Here is a 21,729-nt window from a genome sequence, read left to right as displayed (position 1 = left end):
ATTAGGGAATCAGAAATAAACGATTCTATCAGGTGACGAACAATAAACTGAAACATACAGAACAGTAAATTTATAACGTTTGTAAATTGGTAATATGTACATGTAACAACGTTCAGTACTTGAACTGATATTTACAGTAAGAAGTTAAAATGATACGGTTTAAAATGAACCTGATGTTCAGTTATTTAATAGTTACATCGAAGTTCAAATAATTCTGTAATTAATACATCAGTAATGCATTACAGTATTATTGAAAAGCAATTGAGGATTCGGATACCAAATTGCGACTCCTCACAGGCACAACATCATTTAATCATCGTAATCATCTACATAATCAGAAACATCATCGTTGTATTAATCTTCACTGCCCATTTCTACGTTACATTCTGCTCAATTGTTTACTGTTTTTCTTCCTGCTTTGAGATTCTAGCGTAGTTCACCATCTGCCCGACAAGTACACGCAAAGAAACAAGGGGGATCACGGGGAACACGCGAACAGAGTTCCTGGCATCTTAATGCCACGCATGTATAGAGTTTCTAAGCCCTACCTTAATGCCATGCATGTACAGATTTTCTAAGATCCACCTTAATGCCACGCATATATAGATTTTCTAAGCTCCACCTTAATGCCACACATGTCTAGATTTCTTAAGCTCTACCATAATGCTGCGCATGTTTAGATTTTCTTAGTTCCACCTTAATGCCACACATGTATAGATTTTCTAAGCTCCACCTTAATGCTACGTATGTATAGATTTTTTAAGATCTACCATAATCCTACGCATGTTTAGATTTTCTAAGCTCCACCTTAATGACCCACATGCATAGATTTTCTAAGCTCCACCATACCTCAATTTTGTAGAATATACTTAATATATAGACACAGGTTTCAAAGAGATGTGCTACTATCTCGAACACCAACGATATTTTATAAAATTTGGTACCGTTTCTTGTTCGTTAAGTTACAGGTTTTTTGTTTGTTTTTATTTTGAAAACAGGTGAGAGAGGAACGTAACAGTAATAAATATATTTTCGCCAAAATGACTTAAATTAAACTTAAATGGTTTTTTAGACAATTGTTTTCAAGCGATTTTTATCTTAAATATCAACTTGTTTACATTATATATTTTTTAATATTCAACCCTCTGATTTTTATCTTTTTAAGTTTTATTTATCCAAACATTATCAAATGAATTTATTTTTGAAGTCCACCTACTAAAAGTAATACACATATTTGATCAAGAAAAATGACACAGAGAGGTAAATGAACAACTTATTATTTTAACTTTTGATTAATACATCAGAAAAAAATAATTGTACAGCATCGAAATATTTGCTAGGCATGCATGCTAAAAGTGCTTTTACAGTTTAACACAAAGTTTTTTGTGTGTTTGTTAACACAACGCTACACAATGGGCTATCTATGCCCTGCCAACTGTGGATATCGAAACCAGATTTTTAGCGTTATACGTCAGACTTACCGCTGAGCCAACGAATGGCCTATCACAAAGGAAGATTAATTGCAGATGCACAATAGTGCAAATTTATTTGTTTTTAAATCTCAGCTTATTTTTTTGTCGGAAGAGGGCGTACTTGTTGGGGAAGTCTGTGGACGGATGGAATATTGTATGTTGACTCTTTACTTCGATCTGTCAGAGTACAAGGGCAAGGCCGATAGAATGTTAGCTTTCCTACGTAGCTACGCTGACGTAAACGGAAGCCAGCATCACACTTTTTCAAGATTTTTGACACAAGAATTGTAACTTCCAACCGGAACTTACCACTGCAGTGTGTTCCAGAGAAACAGGTTCAACCAGCCAATCGTTTGTTTTGATTCATTATAACACCTGGAAGATCTGAAGCACAGTAAGTTTGCTATTATCTTCTTTTATGCTTTTCATGTACAAAGCAAGTTTTAAATTTAGTCTATGTAAAGCAGCATCTTAGAAACACATGCTATATTAAAGCGAACAAGACTTCTAGTTTACTAATAAGAAGAATTTGAATGAGCAACAAGTTACGAGATTTTCAAGTGTTGCTTCATGGACACCTAGCACGACCGTTCTAAACTGTGGTTGGCTATTGAAACTGTTAGCCATTCAAAATCAACTCAGGGTATATGGCCGGTATGCTTGTCACATTAGGAGTAGATTACAATTAAAAACGTGAACGATAAATCATAACTCTTTTGAAAACAGTGTCGTGTGGATACAGTGCTCCCCCTCCCAGTTGCTCAGCTGTAATTCTCAGGGCTTACTATGCTAAAAACAGGGTTTTGATACTCGCAGTTAGCACAGCACAGATAGTCTATTGTTTAGCTTTGTGCTTATAAATAACCATACAAAAATTCCGTACTTCAAGTAGATTTTGACGTTTGTTTCATGTTCTTTCAAAACAAAACAAAACGTGTGTATCTGCTTATACTTACTAATAATAAACTGAGGAAATTATAACAGAAATGGTTCTTATACAGTTATCTGTTAGCTCAAGCGTATCTATATTTTGTTAATTAAATTATATAATCAAATGATGTTGCATTAATTATACAGCAATTTTAAGTCCTGCTTTGTTCCGTCATTGACTATTCTATGGTAGGTTGTCATTGTTTTAAGTAGGATGAAGTAATTAACTAATTTAAAGTTCCTAACCTGAGAGATTATTTTAATAACTGGCTATTTTCATTTTAAGATTCAAACACTAATAACAGCATGTTGATGAGAATGTTGTCAAGACCTATGAACTGCCATTCTTTAATTTTGTACAACTATCAACAAAGTGACAAGTTATAGCACACATTAATGTCTTTTTATCAACAGTTAATTATTTTAAGGTTACTTTGTTCTATTAACATTTTTTCGTTCTACTGCAGTAGATTTCCATTTAATTGGTATTTCTTAAAAGTTGACAGACCTTCAGAAGAACCAGAAAGATAGCCTTTTACTCTCCTTGATAATAAAACATTTTCACCATGTTCTTAAAGAGTATCACCACCTTCGACCATGATAATAAAACACCTTCACCATGATCTTAAAGAGTATCACCACCTTCGACCATGATAATAAAACACCTTCACCATGATCTTAAAGAGTATCACCACCTTTCGACCATGATAATAAAACACCTTCACCATGATCATTCACCATGATCTTAAAGAGTATCATCACCGTCGACCATGATAATAAAACACATTCACCATGATCTTAAAGAGTATAACCACCTTCGACCATCTTCCAAATATTCGCTTACATTCAAACAAAACAGAGTTAAAGTGTCTAAGTGGTGAAGTTTAATCCCTCTACTTTTAAGTTACAAATACAGTTGGAATTGCGTGAGTCTTTAACTGGATGATGGTGAATTTACTCTTTTTGACAATATGGCGAAATATTCTTTTTCCTTTATCGATTGGTTACACCCAAGTTCAAGTAATTATTCTGGTTTATTCAGAAAACTGAAAGCACTTTACTGTTCGTGCAGTTATGTGGGTTAGGACTAATCATAGACATTTTCATTGGTCTAATCGTTCTGTAGTGATGCAAACGTAGCTAATTACATGAAAGTCAAGCTTATCGATCGTGTTGTTGACAAGGTGGATTTACCTTCTTAGACTCCTAAATTCTATGTCGACTTAGCAAATGGTGAGGATTTGAATTATCTTTATGTTCAGTTTTATTTTCTGATACAAAAATTATGTTATTGCGTTTCTCGTTTGAAAAATCAAAGTTGTTAAGATATTTCTTAACCTATCTTCTGCATTGTTCTTATTAGCATTAATTTATATTGGATGGATCATGTTTCATACTTAAGTGACTGGAAAAAAAGTGTGTCATTGTTTAAGGATGCAACACTTATTCTAGGACACATGTAGCTCGTGTTATTGTTGAGAATTAATAATAATGGTTGTGCATTATGTGTGTAAGATGAGATGTGATAGAGAACATAAACAGTTCCACCACCTCTTTTAATAAAATGTGATAAGTATTTAACAATTAGTGTAAACATCTGAAGTTTATGGTTCACTAAAATATCGTCAATGTTGAACAACTAATACAAACATTTATATATAGAACAGCTGTTACCAAACATATCATAAGGAATTAAACAACTAATGTAAACTGTTGAAGTTTATATTTTATCAAAACACACTTAAGGTATAGCGGCTAACATTAAAAGTTATGGTAGGCATTTATCAAATATTATAAGGATTTAAACAACTAATGTAACCAGATGGAATATATGCTTACTTCGAACATCATCAATATGTAACAGCTTTTATTCATGTGAACCGAAATGTGATCAGGTTGTGATATAAAATACATGTACAATTTCTGTTTTATTGAAATACAAGCTGACAAAACCGACCAACGCATGGAAAAAACATATGAGACCACGAGGAGTAACATAGGGGCCAGATTCTAAGGCCGATACCCTCATGTCGCTCCAAGGAGCGCTTTAGATGTGCCTTCGAAGTATGGTAGAGATCAATGGAACGGTACAGAGAACACCTTTGGGGTCCCGGGGGGGGGGGGGTTACATAAGAGGCTAGATACGAACATCGACTCCCTATGTCACGTCGGGGGGGGGGGGGCTAAGGGTGCATGCCAAGTTTGATTGAGATCAATCAAAACATGTAGGTGTGAAAAGCGGACACACAAACGACACTTTATATACACGTATATATAGATAACCAAGTCTTAGCTACTAACACAGAAGATAACCAAGTCTTAGCAACTAACGCAGAAGATAACCAAGTCTTAGCTACTAACACAGAAAGAGATATCATATATTTCACTGGAACAACTTAAAACTTGTTACAAACAATATAATAGGCTTAATTTATAAAGCCATAAAACTGTGTAAAACTTACGAAACCAATAATAATTTTGTTTTTAAGGGTTTTATAGATATTGTAAGTTAATGCAGACTGACTTTTACTAAAACAATTTCAGAAGGCAACAGTAAATACTTTGGATTAATGTTTTATGAAAACCCAAGAAGGCATTGTGAATAGTCTTAAGTTTTTGAAGTGTATTTATTTTTTGTATGCGTCTGATAGAAATTTACCGATGAATAGAAAAGCATGCGCCGTTTTTTAGGAATATTTTAGGGACTCTGCATCTTTAACCTAACAGAATAGTGGAATCATAATGACTTAGACATAATATCCCAGAACTTCCGTAGTCATTATCTTCGAAATCAACATGTATTAAAAATATTCTTGTATAATCAGACGTTATGTGTTCAACCCTGTATATTCATCCTTCTTTGTTACATGAATTAAGTAGTTATCTATGCGTGCCCTCAGCAATTCATATACGGTTTGTAACTAGCAATAATTAGTGCCGATATGTACCGTTGTAGTTTACTTATATATCAATTTACGTTAATGTTGTGACGACGATTAATGTTCATGTGCAGCGTTGAATATTGGTCATTTGCCACTTTAAATGAACTTATATTGATTAATCCTGATATCCCTTGTTAAACATAGTTAATTTGTTACTTTACATTACCTTATCATGTTGATTTATCTTTATATGCATTATCAAACATTGTTCATTTGTCACTTTAAATTACCTTGTTATATTGATTAATCCTGATATGCCTTGTTAAACATAGTTAATTTGTTAATTTACATTACCTTATCATGTTGATTTATCTTTATATGCATTGTCAAACATTGTTCATTTGTCACTTTAAATTACCTTGTTATACTGATTAATCCTGATAAACATTGTTAATTTGTCGACTTACATTATCTTGTTATGCCGATTAATTCTGTTATGCATTGTTTAACATTGTTCTTTTGTCACTTTAAATTACCTTTTTATATTTATCTATTTTATATGCATTGTCAAACATTGTTCATTTGTCATTTTAAATTACCTTTTTATATTGATTAATCCTGATATGCCTTGTTAAACATAGTTAATTTGTTACTTTATATTACCTTATCATGTTGATATACTGATTAATCCTGATAACTAATGTTAATTTACCGGCTTACATTATCTTGTTATGCCGATTAATTCTGTTATGCATTGTTTAACATTGTTCCTTTTCCACTTTAAGTTACCTTTTTATATTGATTAATTACGATAAGCATTGTTAAACATTGTTTATTTGGTACCTTGAATTACCTTTGGTGTAATGGTTAGTAGCCCATTCAATCAACTGCAGTTAACTGTTAATTATGTTGCTATGTTTTATTACGAGACTCTAACTACCCACTAGTTTTTATCCTACGTTCCGGATACTAATCTGCAGCAGTCCTGAGAAGAACGATTTGTGTATTGGAAATGGATCAGATTCGATCCTGATAATCTTCACATAAAGTCTGGGGTTTTCCAATTAGGCTTTGCATCAACTAAGTATTTGAATGTTTTCTAGAGAGAGTTTCCAGAATTTACTGACTTCTATGCTTGATTTGGTGAGTGTGTTATCAGGAATATGGAAATAGAACGTTTTTTCTTATTGCCTACTATTTCTTTTGTGTGGTTCATATTCCACTAGTTTAGTATTATACTAATTTTCGTAACATATTAGGCTATTACAGATAGATCGGTATTACAGAGTCTTGTATGTCTGTTATGTTTTTGAATTTTATCTTTTGTTGGTCTTTTTGTTCCTCTAATGTATTGGTGTTCACATTCATAAGAGATGCTGTAAATGGCGTTTCTGTTCTCCACTGGGTATTTAGGTGGTCTGGTTGTACTAACAGCGGTTGTATCTTGTTGTGGCTTCTGAATACTGTTCTGACTTTATGCTGTTTACCTATCCTCTATATGGCTTCAGAGATACGTTTGACACTTGGGAATATGACTGTGTGTGTTTAACTTTCTTCCTGTTTATTCCTAGTGTTTATCTTCCTTACTTTCATCGCTATCAAATGTTCGGGGTATCCGTTGTCAATGGACTTAACTTTTACCCTAGTGCAAAGAAAACGAAAATTTGGCTCATGGGACCTGTAAATATCTTTCCGATAACTAGTATAATTTTTGTATCGTTCTATCTACATGAAATACAAAGCATAGGGATCACAATCTCAAAAAATGGTAAAAGTGGAGTTGTAGAGTATAACTGTTTGTGCTGTTATGATAACTCGTAGAAGTTATTCGAACAATGGCGTGCCACAATATTCTTTAACAATGTGCTTTAATAGAACAACTTGCACTACCCTGGATACAACATGACAACTTGATGTTTTGAGATTCTGGTTGTCTTAATTTAATTTCAACTGAATTCAAGTCAGCTTGAAAGGCTGTGCATCTTCATCTAGGGCCATTCTTCATGTACTTTTATCAGAGTTTCGATATAATTTCTACTGAAACATGGAAATTCGCCTCAATACATCGCACAAAGTAGTCTCCAACAGTCAAAATCTCCATTTCGGCACAATTGACACGTTGTATTTCTGACTTTGGAGTCATGGGTATGTTCACAAAACTAATGTTGGGAATAGTATTAATGCCTATATTTTTGGGCATTATATTGATGTGGCACTGTCTGACTGTTTGGATAACAGCCTATCACAGTGTAATCTATCAACACGTGACTGTACTTTGTGTGATATGGCGCAGTTCATTTTCATTCAGTACAGTGGAGCAATCCATATTATTTTTATGTTATACTCACTTTAATTTTATCCACTGTTCCCATAATTATTTCCAATACTATATATATATATATATATACATGATTGGCTTAGAAAACGTTGCATCAGGTTATCCGTAGCTTTTTACAGAGATGGGAGTAAATTTGTGAATTTTATCACTGTGTCTAATGTTTTAAGCCAATCAATCACCCAAATTATTATTACGAATGGGGTGGAGAGGGCACAATAAATCCGTTCAATAAATAATGGAGAGAGGTAATAGTTTCTTATCTTCTATAATTCGTCTTACTTAGCAACAAAATAACGATAAATCGTATCAGCATTACTGACGTTCTACAACCCAATTTATATATATAGATATATATGTTTAAAATCATTTTGTGGAAATAGTCGGTGAACTGATAAATCAATGAAGTGGAAGCGACTAGAGATTGTAACAGCACCATATTCAAAGGACCCCACTATTTTCTCGTTGCCATGGCAATACCAGTCAAATGAATTTTTTTGTCTGCCTATTTAACTGTCTTTGTCAATCTGACTGTGTATGTATCAAAATGTTTGTCCGTTTTACTTGGTTGGCTTCTTGTCTCTGTCATTTTACTTAACTCTCGAAATTACTGTCTTTTTATTTTTTGTCCTTTTTTAACTGTCTCTGTTCATCTCAATGAAAAGTAACTTGTGAAGAAATTACTGTCTTTTTACTTTTGTGTTCTTTTTTAACTGTCTCTGTTCATGTCAATGAAAGAAAAAACTTGTGAAGAGTCAAATAAACAAAAAAATTCATTTTTGCTTTTTGCGTTTTTACTTTTATATCAAGTAGCATAAGAAACATACAGACTAAAACACACTGTTTGACGTAAAAATGAAATACAATTTGATATGTAGATATACATTCTGATTTCATTAACTTCGTATTTCAAAAAATAACCAAACTTGAACTATTTTGTATGCATATCATGCGTATTTTGTATGCATATCATTTTATATTACAAAATAGTAATAAACGAAAACAATACAACAAATACTGCATTCACTAAACAAGTTTATAAATATTTAGGAAAATGAAAAAAACACACTTAAATTTGCGGATAAATGAAAGTTCCTCACAGAAATGATATTTACAAATTGCGTCAGTTGTAGACAGAAATTTTACGTTACATATTGTGATAATATAAAAGAGTTACAGGACTCGAAATCTTACGCCTAAGAACATCATTTACGTTTTCTTTTCTTTTTAATGTCTGTTATTTAAATGCATATATCATTACGAGTTTGGTCTTCAACTTTATTTTTATAGAAGTTCATTATCGAACGAAACGAAAATGAGGCTGAATCTGTATAGTAGAAGTAGAATTTTCTGAAATGTTGCTGAAAATATATTATAGTTCAATATATGATAAAAAAAAGGGGTCAACAGAAACGTTATACAAACAATTAATACCATGTTAAGAAAACAGTCAACAAAGTGACGTTTTTACCTCGTTCTTCCTGATGTTGGTGTGCTACTTCTGAATATAAGAAGTAAACGAGATAACTTTTAAACATATTTTTGTGACTTTGATTTCAAACTTGACGTACAACAATTAAAATATTAAAATAATTAGAGGGTAATTAATATACAAATTGGCTTCCCGAAACATATTTTTGACCAGAAAAAAAGAGGGCCAATAAAAATAAGTAAAATCTTCTTCTAAACTAAAAAATAAACGGAGCGCTCATTTTTCGCATTTTATTTGCGAATATTATGTGTTTAAAGGTTTTTTATTTTACTATCGAGAATTATATTCGATAAAAAATTGGAAAAACAAACACTAAACACGTCATTTAATAAATTCGCCGCTTTTCTAGTTCTAAAAACAAATGATTTAATTTGGGTTTTACAGCGCTGAGATAAAGAATCACATATTAAAAAAACAGCTTCACAATTCTTGCAAGAAATAATTGGAATCCAAGATTTGTTTGAAGGATTAGTCTTACTTTTATTTTTTCCAGAAGAATGTTCTAGAGTCTATGATTATTTTTAATTTAAAAAGCCACACATGTTAATTAAACATATTGACTGGTTAAAAACACTCACTTAGTATAGCCTAATTAGTGTTATCAAAATTGGACAGCTTCAAAATCATCAGAATTCAAGTTAACAAGTTTTCATTAACGGATTAGAAAGCCCTGGAATCTATGATTATCTTATTAATTTGAGAAGAAATCATGCATTTTAATTACATCTATTGATGGTTAAAAGAACTCACTTAGTGTAGACTAACCAGTGTTATCGACCTTAGTTTAAACATCAAATAAACCTCTTTTTGGATTGTTTCATCTAGCACAAAGGATTATTGAAACACGTAGGCATGCTTGTAATATCCATTCATAAAGCATTATAGACACTAAAGCTACCATTCTGCCTTTGTTAACTGGCGTGGTTTATTGGTTAGAGTACTCGGACTGGGAATCCGAGGGTTTATAGTCCGTGTTCTGTTTCCTCAAAATCTGGTTCCGTGACAGTCAAACCCCACTATTCGGTCAGATATGAGTAGCCCAAGAGTCGGTGGTGTTTATTAGTTGCCTATTCTCTAGTTCATCAGTTTCAATAGAGTGTATGAAAAATCGGACGATTAACAAAGAAACTTTCAAAGACTTTGTCTATAATGACATGAATAATGCTAACTTGGATTGTCGAATTTAAACAAGTGATTTTGCCAGATAAAATGAAAGGTCATTCATAGTGTTTCCATTCGTCAAAGCTCAAAATACTCTCAGGCTGAAACTAAAGATGTGTGAAATAGATCATGATGTTTTTAAGCAAGCACCAGTTGGTACGTACGTACTTTGTTCAAAGGCCATGTAAACAAAACATTTTGAGTGGTATGTATATATTTATAAATCAAAAACATTACAAAGAGACTCAAAAATCAAAATTAATTTTCCATTACCAGTCCTTGTTGTCACCATTAAAACTCATAACGAATAATGTCTGTGGTTATAGCACCCAAACACGTTGGGGGGGGGTATTCCATCTATCAGACAAGATCCAGACGCCGATGTCAAACTAGCCAGCAACTAAGGAAAATCAATTAAGGGTTAAGAGTTAAGTGGTTGAACCCACAACGTCTCAACTCCTACTGCTTGAATTAGTATAGGACAAGTGTGACAAGATATGCCCGCAGAATAACGGGAGATTCGTAAAGAAATTTACTGTGAAATGATTCTGTTTTCTCTAAACAACTGAGTTAGTGAGAAATGAAGAAAGACTGGACATACGTGTACAAATCACAATTAACAATCTTTATTTAAACAAACACAGTGAAAATGTAGTAGAATTGTTCCATGGACAGTCGACATTACTGAAGAGTTAGTGTTGAAGTCGTTCTAACTTACGTCGTATGCAAGACTGTTTCTGTTGATATGCTGTTCCAGATTAAGTAAATTTCACGTTACTAAGTTAAAATGCTAACGACAGACTTACTCAGAATGATTAGTGTCAAAGACAAAACTGGCCATTTTATCAATGAAATGTAAGAGAGGTTATTACCTGTAGAAATTATTTGACTATCAACGATAAAGATACATGTCTTCTTTCACATACTACAGGTGACTTTGCCATAGGAAGACATAAGGTGATACTCTATGTGAATGACACCAAACAATAGGTAGCTAGAATAGAAGGAACTTATGGCCTTTTTCACCAAAGTGTTATGTGGAAATTTTTAACCTACACAAATAATATATATTCTAAAATTCCTGCGCCAACACAAGAAAGTAAGAAACATGTGCTATGTTTACATACCACAATTATTTAGAGTAAAGTTATGGCAACTGGATGGCAATCATTGTCATAGTTAGTAGCCTATGAAAAAAATATATATATACTAATTACTAACTAGTTTCTATCTGACGTTTTGTTGTTAATCTATTGTTGTATTGTTGGTAGAGACCAGGATTCGATCCCGGGTTTTCTTAATGGAAGTTTAGTGTGTTAACCCCTCGAATTAGGCTTTCCGCATTAGAAATTGAATCAACTAAATATCTGAATGTTTTCAAATAGAGTATCCATGTAATGCTGAGTGTGTTATCAGTTAGGTTTTCAGTATTATTCCAATTAATTGTACGGTATTGTTCTCTGGAATTATGGACTATAGCAGATAGTTCCATATTATCGAGTCTTGTATGTCTATGATGTTCCGTAACCGTATCTTTTGTTGATCTTTATGTTTCTTCATTGAACTAGCATCCACATTCACAATGAATGCTGTAAATGGTGAAATGATGTTTTTCCCTCTCAAATGGATCTTTATGCGGTTAGGTGTCTACTAACTGTGATCGAATTGTGTTGTAGCTTTTGAAGTATGTTCTTCACATATTCTCTATATGTTTAAGAGAAAGGTCTGACATAGAATAATATAGTTGTATGTATACAATCTTATTCCTCTTTATTCTCGCTGTTTACCTTCTTTATTTTCTTTATTAAATGTTCAGGATATCCATTGTTAAGGAAGATTCGAGTCATTTGTTTTTCTTCCATCTTCTTAGCTTCTTTTGTTATTACAAATACTGTTCATTCTTGAAACTAGGTAGTCGATTACGCTGTTGACGTGGTTTGATTTATAGTCGAAGTATCTTCTGTATCTGTGAGTTTTCTGTAAATTTTTTTGTACATGATGCATGTGTCTTGGCAACCATCACGTCAAGGAATGGAGTTTTTCTATTTCCTTTGTGGATAATATCGCTGGATGTCGACAGTCCAGGTGGTTCATAAATTCATGAATCTTATGTGTAGTGTGCAGCTATGTTACGTATGTATCATTAACATAACTGAGCCTAAATATAGGGAAAAACTAGTTAGTAATTATCATTTAATTAAGAAAGTTAATAATTGATAATTAGACTTTGGTGATCGTATGGGTTACTAACCATCACAATGAGCGTTAGTAATGTATTTCCTTTTCTCTACTGTAAATACTACAATATATAACTGTTAGAGTTATAGAAGGTTGATAACCACAAAAGCACGTTCGTGATTGAAGTTCTTTATCATTTGAAATTTTTGTTATTTAATTTTCATCTGTACTTTCATCTGGGCGACTTCTTTAAAGTCGATCGGGAATTGTTTTTTATGATCCTCAAGTATTTTAAGCAGGAATTGAGCTGAAAAATATCGATTGATTCTCTTATTCAAATTGTCTCGCATCTGACGACATAGAACAATGTTTTAGTAACAACTAACTGTTCAAACTAAGTATTATTACTCGTTATTATCTCCTCCAGCATAGAACTAAAACTCAAGTATACGTAAAACCGAAACGAAAATTAAATGAGCTTTAATGAACACTATATACTCCACCAAATTAAAAAAAGCTTTCTAAAGCCTACAATAACAATGTGAGTTTCATACTGCCGTCGTAAAAACATTTTTTAATGGTTGAAGGCTTACTCAGAAGTGTGCACATGTAGCTCAAAACTGTACCCACATAGTTTGGTCATACATAGCCATGCAGTTACCTCTTCTCAAAACAAAGACATTGTCATGGTTGAAGATTTACTCAGAAGTGTGTACATGTAGTTCAAAACTATACCAGCTTAGTTTTCCATACTTAGTCATGCACTTATCTCTGTTATTTCTGTTAATATAGCAGAAAAACAAGAATAAACTGTCTTAATTTATAAGACAACACGAGACAGAAGAGGAGAACGCTTGTGTCGAAACTGCATGTTTTTTCTTATTTCAAGTTTTCTGATAGTTTGTTCCATTTACTGTGGTTTTTTTTTCACAAACTTTGTATCGTCTTCCTTTAGACCAGTATTGAGTCAGTATGCAATAAAAGATTTATTTTTGAAATAGAAATTTCTACTGTAATAAAGTGCTACTGATCTTGAAAATAAATTATTTTATGTTTTTACTTCTTGGTCTAACTTTCAAATTATCGACTTGTTTTTATATCGTGCACTATACCATATAATGCATTATATTCAATACTTTGATGTTTCATCTGTTACAATGCAAAGAACTGGCCAAAAGCATCAGGTAAAATTGATCATTTTTTTTTGTAAGACACTTAGCAGTAATGAAAAAGATTCAATGAACAATGATAGCATTTTTATTCAATTTTTCAAAGTGTTTGTTTTGAATTTCACTCAAAGCTACTCGAGAGTTATCTCCGCTAGCCGTCCCTAATTTAGCAGTGATAAACTAGAGAGAAGGCAGCAGTCAATACTAAGTCAACACCACCCACCTCCTACTCTTTAGCCAGCGAATAGTGATTGCCCTTCACATTTATAGCACCCCCACGGCTGAAAGGGCGAGCATATTCTGTGACTGTGATTCGAACCCGCGACTCGCAGATCACGAGTTGAGCGCCCTAACCCTCCAGGCCATGCCAAGCCTTTTTAAACAAAATTTTAACACCTTTGTAGTATTATAATTTCATAATGCTGTTTTACATTTTTCTTCCAGCTGTTGATAGGTTGAATCGGAGATAAAGGTGAATAATAATTAAGCTGATAACGAAAATACATGATTATGGGCAAACATTCCAGAAGCAAAGGAAAGCAAAAAATCCTGAGATAGGAACAAAAGATAAAAAGAAAACAAAATATTAGTAAATTATACGGAAAGTAACTAACTTGTGATACTTCATATATACATTTTAATAAAGCAATAAATATTGGTAAATTATACGGAAAGTAACTAACTTGTGATACTTCATATATACATTTTAATAAAGCAATAAATATTGGTAAATTATACGGAAAGTAACTAACTTGTTATACTTCATATACACATTTTAACAAAGCAATAAATATTAGTAAATTATACAGAAAGTAACTAACTTGTGATACTTCATATATACATTTTAATAAAGCAATAAATATTGGTAAATTATACGGAAAGTAACTAACTTGTGATACTTCATATATACATTTTAATAAAGCAATAAATATTGGTAAAATATACGGAAAGTAACTAACTTGTGATACTTCATATACACATTTTAATAAAACAATAAATTACATTTCAGAAATGTAGTCATAAATAATGTTTTAAAAGCACTAATATATAACATGTAGGACAAAGGATCCTTAACATTATCTGTAATTATATCTAACACTTGTTTCAATAAAGTTTTAACAAATGGGAGCTGGAAGTCCAACAGTTTCAATGTGATGAAAATGTTTCCATTTAAATTAAAACTTCTGTTACATTAAGCTGGCGAACTATTATTATGATTAATTATATTTGTCATAAGACATTAGTATCAGGCTTATTTTATTCTTAACAGTACATTCTTTATTCAGTTCCTTCGAGATTTACAACAAGAAGAGTATATTATAATATTTCATCGACACTAGAAAAGGCGTTCACGTCATAACATTGTTCCGACTATTACTATCTTTGTTGTGTATGAGCTCTGTAATGAAGGAAATGCGTCGTCATTAATGCATATTTCGGACATAATGTTGTTAAAATACTACTGTTACACTTTTCTTCTTCTTTAAAAACCCTAAGGGACTGAATATAGAATGTAGTGTGAAAAATATAATTTGCTCAATACTAATGTCTTATTACAAATATAATTAATTATTTCTGTTACACTCTTTTTGTTCTTTATATATACTTAACATTCCATCTGATAAATTGTAAAACAAGTGAGATGAGTTAAACAACAATAAACAATTTATTATGTAAATCAGAAATGACCCGTATAAGAAAGGGGACATTTTGAAATATTCGAAAAATAAACTTATTTGTGTAAATTTGATAATGTTTGATATATTTTATGAAACATACGCATGAAAAAATACAAAAAGTCAAGAACATCATAAGAAAAGAAATTGAAAACAGGGAATGTTTATTAGTGACATTCATATTTTAACTACAAAAGAAAAATTAAAATAGTAGATGCGTTGCATGATTAAACTAACTCAAGTTCGTGAAAACATGAAAGAAAATAATTGAAACGTTGACTGTCTATTGAAACTATTTATTTAGCATTACGTTTTGATAAAGCTATTTATAGCTGAAGTTTAAAACATCCCATATTTATTATATCTAAAACCGATCTCTGTAATTACGACTGGGTTACAAAGTTGAAAAGTAAAACGAAAATTTTATTGTTCTTTACTTTCGAATAGGGAAGCAGTGGTGTTGTTGCTTTGGAGGGTGTCTAAGTTCCATAAAATATATCCTTTTTTAATTGGCGTTATTTCTAAATTATTCTTCACCACTATCTAAAACATTAATCATTATCAGACGTTGGAAACAGTCAAGAAAAAATCTGTTCGCGTTATGAGGTCTTCCTGTCTACACTTTCGTATATAACGTTTTATCAGTGTCAAGCTTTGCTATCAGTGGTCTATTTAGTCAGAAAACAGTATGACCGAAACTAGTTGACATGAGATATCAAACAAGTCTAGGTAAATTGTAAATTGATTAATCATCTTTCCGTTTCATATTAATGTAATGTATATTTCATTCACTAAAGATAAAAAATTGATTATATTCATCAGGCTATCGTGGTTAGTTTATTGGGGATAAATTAGAGATTCCAAGCACAATAGAACCTACTTTTCTTATGTAACCAAACAGCGATGAAAGGTTGAATTCATATTTAATTAGGAGAACATAATTCACATTAATCTGGTCCCTTCATAAAAATTCTCGTTTACATAGCTAAGCACTGTAAAATTCTGTAACATTCTCTGATAAAGATTTAACAAAGTGATTACGACTGATGAAAAACCTGAAGTATATATAATAAGCTCAACCACCGAGCTAGAATTTCTGTGGTGTTTTCTACTGTCTTCCTCATTCACTCATAACATTTGGAATTTTCGAACTTGAATTTTCAAAACGTTCATTGATGATGATGAAGAAAAATAGTACACCATGAAAAAAAGTGTACTCACATGTTACAGGTTGTCAACACCTGGAAATTGTTGTGATTTTGTGATGGAATTCTTTTGTTACGAAAAAGGAGCCACTTTTAAAACGTATATCGCAGAAGTGAAACTATTAGTTTTTTCTGGTTCAGGTTCTTAAAGAAATGTTAGCTTGATTCTAATAAGGAATTACTATTTATTATATATATAAATATCAGTCTCAGAAAATAATGTTTCAATCGCTATTAAATTTGAATTCAAAATCGCTATTTCACATATAAATATGTATATTAAAAATAAAGTTATCATTTTGATACATGCAATCGTTTCTATATTGTAAACATTATTTTTAGTTTTGTGTCTTTATTGCTTTTTACAATTTGAGTAAAATACATCTTTCATAAAATGTAACAAGACAATGAAAATAAAAATAATCATCACATTTAAAATGAAATTTGACTTCAATTTCACCGACACACCATCAGGCTCATAAAGCTTTGAAGAACATAATGGCAAGTATTAGATTTAAATTCAAGTTCAATTTCAGTTTCCGTAGCAAATCATTATTAAGAATATTATTTGAATTTCGCGCAAAGCTACACGAGGGATATCTGCGCTAGCCGTCCCTAATTTAGCAGTGTAAGATTAGAGGGAAGGCAGCTAATCGACACCACCCACTCTTGGGCTACTCTTTTACCAACGAATAGTGGGATTGGCCGTCACATTATAATGCCCCTACGGCTGAAAAGGCGAGCATGTTTGTTAGGACGGGGATTCGAACCCACGACCCGCAGATTGCGAGTCGAGCTCCCTAATCACCTGGCCATGCCGGGCAATTTGAGTTTTGAAAAATATGATTGCTTAGTATCAATTTTGTTGACACTCGCACAATATTCGCATTTAAATTAAATGTTAACTCCAATTTCATCAATATTTAACAATCGGAGTAAAAAACGGTTCATTACGTGAACCTGATACAACCCAACAAATTTTATTTTGATGACGTTTGTCCATCTCATTGTTACATATGTTATTTATTCTATTTTGGGGGTAAGCACTTTTTTAAACTCTAAGAAAATGCAATGATACCGGTTATACCTTTGTTTTTTATTACATTAACATATAACTATACATACTCCTTATTTCCATGGCAAACAGTTTGATTTCAGGAGAAGTTCTTTACGAACTTACCAAAAAATATAATTTACTGTATTACTTGAAATTTTATCTCAGTTCATAAGCAATTGTATTTCTTGTTCTAATCTATAATTTCAATGATATTAGTATCGTAATAAAATCTAAAAGTTAAAATTAATTATGAGTAAAGTTAAAAAGTATATTTTCATCACGAACTCCCAGTCAACTTCAATTTTTATTAACATATATTCGCAATCTAACATAAATTATTACCGGTAATTTAAATTTTGCTAAATTTCACACAATATTTCTTTTAGTTATAAAGAAAATGTCTAGAATTTTTTTTTCTGGCTCACATTACTTGAATACAGAGAAATATATACAATTATGGAACTTTCAAAAACTTTTGTAAAACATTAAATATGTGGACCGCAAAGTTTGTAGTGTTCATAAGTTCGTTATATTATATGCCAAACTGTGGAATGTATTAATAGGCATCCATGGTTTTATCTGAAGTCTGCAAAATACTGCATTCTGTATAAGAAGCCTAATGATCATACTTACGTAAAATTACTCTAAGATATTCCTATTGCATATCATTACTTAATACTAGTATATTCCTATTGCATATCATTACTTAATACTAGTATGCTTACATTTTTATATACAATATGTATTATTTTATATGTGCTTATATATACAATATACATTTGTACATTATGTATTTCGCTTATAATTTTGTGAAGATTTCTATGAAAGATCGTTTACATTTATAATCCAGATTTTGAATATTTTCATTCTTACAGCTATACTTTCACTAATAATGTATTTCTTTTTAAAATAACCCCCAAGTTTGTGATAACTTTGTTTGTTTGTAGTTAAGCACAAAGCTACACAATGGGCTATCTGTGCTCTGCCCACCATGGGTATCAAAACCCGGTTTCTAGTGTTGTAAGTCCGCAGACATACTGCTGTGCCACTGGGAGGCTTGTGATAAGTACGTGAGATTGAATGTCGGAAATTCATCTTTCAATTCTGAAACTCATATTCCTTATGCAATCAAGAATGCATATTTTATGTCATTCGATGGTACTAGACGCTGTATGATCATAAGTGAATTACTTTGTTAAAGACAATACTCAAGTTAATGCATTATAACAGCAGCCATACAAAACAAATAACTCACATAGATTACAGAAACATTTCAAATAGCCTTGAGCTCATATTTTCATTTAGAATTATTACAACAGAATACTTCGAAAGTCAAGGGATAAAATTTTAACATTCATCAACTTAAATAAAAAAAGAAAGCAACAAGATTTGATCAATTTAAAGTTACCTCTATGATCTAAACACACATTTTAGCGATTGAGAGTTTATACCTCAAGGCTGCTTCATAGAGGAAAAAACATACACAAAATAGTTCTTTTCGCTGCGACATTATTATGTTGGTTTTTCTTTTGTCTTTGTTACAAAGTTTCTCATATTTTGGAAGTGTAAGCTTTATGACTTACTAAGAAAAATATAGTGTTTTATTCGCAAGAAAATCTACAAACATTTGCAATGTAATGCATGTGATGCAAAAATCAGGTTTATGAAGAGTGATTTGACATGCGTAATATCGACAGACATCAATGAATACTCTGTCAATTCGTAAGCTGACAAAAACGTTTACGCCTTTAGATCTAAAATGCATAAGCAGTTTATAAAGATTCAGTTTTCAACACCGTTTAGAACACAGACAGTTTTTACTATTTTATCTGTTTGAACTACTGACTGATGTGTTTCAACTAACTGTTTTCAAATCTGTGTTGTAAAGCTCGATGCTTTACATAGATGTATAATTTGTTAAAACAATACATACCATATAGGCAAGTAACGAATTCGCTCTTAGGACTTTTCTCAGACGTTCTCAGTATTTTCTGGAAAAAAAAGGAGAACTGTTAAGTTGTTCATGTGGCAAATAAATAACTTGGTTGTAATACACCGATGCAGATTATTATACATTACGTATTTAATGTTCCTTTTGTGGTATTTCAGTAATTGCATTCTTAAAAGACTACTCCAAATTCTTACCATATCATTCTAATAAGACAGGATCCTGGATTTAAAGCTATAAACAAATCCTATTTTAATGCAAATTTAGAGATAGTTCATCTACAAAAAAGCACCCCTCCACTGGGCAAATGAAACATCCTGACAAATATATATTAAACATTAAAGAAAACTAATCAATTGTTAATTATTTAATTCGAAAGTAGTTTTATTCTTTGTTTACCAAAATTTTCCGTGGATACATTTTTTTGAGAAGTAGGAAATACAATATGCTAAGAATTCATCCGACTGTAAGGGATTTACAGAGGTGTTTGTACTTAGCGTCTAGGTTTTCCATTATAAGGATTAATTACTAGTAATCTCTCTATAGATAATGTACAGAGTACGATTAGACTTGGGATACTTCTTTTTAATCTCAATAAATTAAAGATTAGATTTGTGATTGAAAAAAACGGGAAAGAAAAAATGGCAAATTCTTCCCTACAGTTGAAAATCTCATTTATATTATCATACGTTAAACGCTAGGTGACCAATATTTTACGAAAAAAAAGTATTAAAAATCCACAGAGACAGAAATCAAAAATTCAGCAAACCTGCGAAATCTGGGACAAGTTCATTCATCAGAAACCAAAAATTCCACTTAATTTATCCAGCCCAGATTTCTAGTGACATGATAATCGCAGTAAAAATGATAACGCTTTTTGTTTCGAAAATTAAAGGCAGGTGTCGAAACATTTGGGCGGTTTCTTTCACCATAATAAAGCCAAATTATTTAAGAAATGTTTATAACTATATCAAGCGTTAAACTGAAGTATTCAAAACAGTGCATTCTGTATGAGAGGCGTAACTACCGTATTCACTATAAAACACATGTATTGCATTTCAGTACTTAATACTTATAAAATTAACATACAATATGTATTATTTTCTCCCACAGTGGCACAACGAAATGTATGGTGACTTACAATGCGAGAAACCGGGCTACGATACTCGTGGTAGGCAGAGTACAGATAGCCCATTGTCTAGCTTTGTGCTTACCTACAAACAAACAAACGTATTATTTTGTATAAGTTGTAGTTATACATATACAGTAATCAATTGTATAATATATGTATATATTGCCTGGAATTAGTTTCCTCCATATGTAGTTTTCTATATACAGTAAAAGGAAATGCAACTTGTAACTGTGTTAATAAGCAGAGAGCTACAAGAGCAAACAAGGTGTGACGAGCTATATGGTTTTGACCTGTTGCCAGAAGCAGCTGCCTGATAATCCGTACATCTCTTGTCTGGAAACATGAAACCGAACCTAGTTTTTATCGATCAAAGAGTCGTTTTATAACATATAGGCATACTCATGTTGGTGTTATACACAGACCAGCACAACTCACTCCTCAGGGAGCCTCGAGATTAGTATCGTCAACTTATACATCACTTTCGAAAATATTGTTTGGTTTGTTTATTTACAGTAAGAAAACCCTGCATCTGTGTTACATGTTAGAATTTAATTAGGTTTATTGCACGCAAACGCTAATACGTAGAACTTGGTCGAATTAAAAACTAGAATTATCATTAACCGGTGACTCAAGATGTAATCACTGTGTGAAATGATAAACTGAAGGGTGGAAAAATTGCAATATGTAATGCAATAAAAGGTTTTAATGTTTCGTGTCATAAATATATTTTGTTTTATCTACGTCAATGATAACCAGAGGCATGAATATAAAATCCGCAATGTTTCCGGTTATAACTTAACTACATGTAAGGCATTTCGAATTCTGTGTAACAATATTTATTGTACTTATTGTGTCACTAATATTATTTTCAAAAGAAAATTATTTTTAATTCATATTTTGTGCTTTAACATTGGTTAATAATTCAGATAAAAATGCGATAATGGATATACTGTGGTTGTCAAGTAACGGCCTTAACTCTGCAGGAAAGTATCGTTCAAAATGACGCCATTACATTTGTATTTATAAACTCAACGAACTAGATTATATTTCAGACATAACATTACAAACAGTCTGCATATTATAAAATTCAGG

The 21,729-nt window shown here is 31.8% G+C and overlaps 1 protein-coding gene across 2 annotated transcripts in view; it reads left to right on the top strand.

Moving 5' to 3' along the window:
* Positions 1–1,666: 1,666 nt before the first annotated feature.
* LOC106474852 (synaptotagmin-7-like) overlaps positions 1,667–21,729 on the top strand; it is a 69,479-nt gene continuing 49,416 nt past the window's right edge. For both annotated transcript variants that reach the window (XM_022380090.1, XM_022380096.1), the window contains exon 1: positions 1,667–1,866. The gene's annotated coding sequence lies outside the window, so the exon portion shown is untranslated. The remainder of the gene's footprint in view (positions 1,867–21,729) is intronic.

This window comes from Limulus polyphemus, unplaced genomic scaffold (genome assembly GCF_000517525.1).
Source record: "Limulus polyphemus unplaced genomic scaffold, Limulus_polyphemus-2.1.2 Scaffold143, whole genome shotgun sequence".
In the NCBI taxonomy this organism is placed as follows: domain Eukaryota; kingdom Metazoa; phylum Arthropoda; class Merostomata; order Xiphosura; family Limulidae; genus Limulus; species Limulus polyphemus.
The sequence above is the reverse complement of the archived record's forward strand: the minus strand, read 5'-3'. Positions and strand labels throughout refer to the sequence as shown.